General features: G+C 44.0%; 1 protein-coding gene across 1 annotated transcript in view; it reads left to right on the top strand.

The window, feature by feature from the left end:
* LOC101850436 (synphilin-1-like) overlaps positions 1–2,636 on the top strand; it is a 93,661-nt gene that overhangs the window by 63,392 nt on the left and 27,633 nt on the right. The window lies entirely within an intron of this gene.

Consider the following 2,636-nt stretch of genomic DNA (forward strand, 5'->3'; position numbering starts at 1 on the left):
TGCTGTTGTTGTAGCTGTTGTTGTTGTTGTTGTTGTTGTTATTGTTGTTGTTGTAGGTGTTGTTGTTGTAGCTGTTGTTGCTGTTGTTCATCCCTCGAGGTGACAAAAGCCATGTAGTTATCCTGGGACGGGGAATGAGAGGGCAAATGACAGGTCATACCAATCTGAGCCCAGAAAGTTCAGTCACAATGCGGACAGTGGAAGACGGCGGCAGCAGTTGGCGATCTGCTCTTTCTGGAGAACCGGCACTGCTAAGCCGCAGCAGTTCAGTTGTGTACATATAATATTATTATTTCTGCACCCTTGCAAACAACTGGGTGCCTACCAACTCTGCCCGGGGCAGTATGCCCTCGTGTCGTGTGGTTACTTATGTATGAATGCCTTCATGGAAACTTTGAGACTGTCTTTTTTATAGTAGAGGTTTTACGGCACTCGCAACTGTGTAAGGTCATATGGGCGCCAGGAGACCGTCTTTGAAGCGCTTTTTGTGCCCCTCAAAAGAGTGTTTACCTTGTAGCAGTTCGTCAAACAGTAGTTTGTTTGTCGTCCGATTGTCTAGCATGCAAGCTATATGATCTGCTCATCGAAGTTATGCCAGCACGAGTGAGCACTCAAGTGTCCGGAACCTTGTCTTGTCACTTCTCTACCTAAGAATTACAAAGTTCTATTTGGCGTTTTCGGCTCTTTTGAGTTACTAAGACCATGGCGTTCTATCTGTTCCATCAGAATCTTAAGATTATTTGGAGTCGTTATAAAATGTTCAAAGAATTGCATTAAAAAAAACTTGGCATGAAATGAAGTTCAAAATCTTTGACGTCAAATTTCTCAAAACTGGGCACTGAGCAGAAAGAACTGTGTAATTCTGAAGTAGCGATTTATTAATGCATGTAAGTCGTCTGAGATAGGTGGTAGGAAAATGGTTCAGTTTCCTGGCATGAAGCTGGTCTCAGTCCATGTTTGGCAGACAAAGAGAGAACAGTGTTGTTAAAATTATCCCCCGGTGGTTACTAGAATGATAATCAGATCGACAATATTAAATAGTTATTGTTGGGAAGCTCGTGGATATAATACGTATGTATTTCTGTGTAGCTACATGCTGGTGTCTGCGAGCCTGTATCTGTTCTGTGTGTGTGTGCACGAGCGCGTATGCGTGTGAGAACTCGTGAGCTTAAAATCAACGATTTTTATGCTAAGGCGCTGGCTAATTCTTTTTCTTCTGGCCATGGCTGTTCATTGAGACACGTGTCTCTGATTTCCCCGTTTTCATGATTGTGGTTTCCATGGCAACAGATTAGCACCCCATTGAACGTTTTTACGAGGAGATGATAGAGTTTAAGGAAACACGAAATGAAAGTATAGATTTCCCCTCCCTCATTATAGGAGGTGTTAACAAAAGAAAATTTTTCAAAAAGTAACGAAGGAAATCGTATCAATGTTTCCTATTTGATGTTTGTTTGCTCTTCTTATCATGTCAGCGTATATCATGCCGTACGCACTTGCTTTCCTCATTTCTATTAATTTTACTTGATGCTTCTGTTTTTCACAAATAAATATAGGTGCTTTCAAGCCCCAATCAACATAATTTTGATCAATCATGAGGCAGGCGTCGATCCTGTCTGTCAGGGCCAATCCTGGAAGAGAGAAATTAGAACACCCCAGCAGAAAGTCCATGATACTCGATGAAAATTCCCCCTTCTCGGAAATCGAGCTCGGATCTTCTGCGCGCGACAAAGAAGCCCTTGACAGTTCGTCCCACTGTCGCCAGTATTTTTATTCATTCGGACCACAATATACAAAATATGTACCGAAGCTTGATGTGAAATAAGCATGAACTTTTGAAATAGTATTATAACAGCGAAATGATAACAATAATATTATAGATCTATTTTGTATTTGTTGTTATCTTTCGCAGATTCTGTTAGCCACAATCTCACAACAACGAAGGTGACGTCATCTGATCGTGATGACGTCATCACCAGAGCTGGGCCATGAGCAGGACGTGCAGCACTTGTTTCGCGCCATTCGGAAGGGCAAGGCTCACCTGACCCGCTTTATGCTGGCCGCGTCCAACAACGCACTGCTCAACTGTTGGAGCAGCGAGGGCCGCACGCCACTGATTGAGTGCTGTTATATTCGGGTAAGTACACCGTCCACTCCTGCAACAGCAACATCAGCAGCAACAGCAGTAGCAACAGCAATAGAAGTAACAAAAACAGCAGCTGCAGCAGCAAAAGCAGCAACAGTAGCAAAAGCAGCAACAGCAGTAATAGCAGCAACAGCAGCAACAGCAGCAACAGCAGCAACAGCAGCAGCAGTAGTAACAACAGCAATAGCAGTAACCGGACTCGTAATCGTGAGGTTGCGGGTCGGGGGTTCGAGCCGCGGGCCCGACGTTGTGTCCTTGGGAAAGGCACTTTACACGAATTTTCCTCACTTCACCCAGGTGGAAATGAATACTCGGCCATAGACAACGAAAGATCTTGTCAGTATGTTAGTGCTTTAGCGCCTATAAATGGTTGCTTGCACTGTATGCTTCCCAGGAAGTTTCAGAATGCTCTCATGTGTGCTGGGGTAATAGTATAGATTGTGAAGCGCATAGAGCTTGCTGTTCAGCGGGGATTTGCGCTGTACAAATA

This window comes from Aplysia californica, unplaced genomic scaffold, assembly GCF_000002075.1.
Source record: "Aplysia californica isolate F4 #8 unplaced genomic scaffold, AplCal3.0 scaffold00612, whole genome shotgun sequence".
Lineage (NCBI taxonomy): Eukaryota > Metazoa > Mollusca > Gastropoda > Aplysiida > Aplysiidae > Aplysia > Aplysia californica.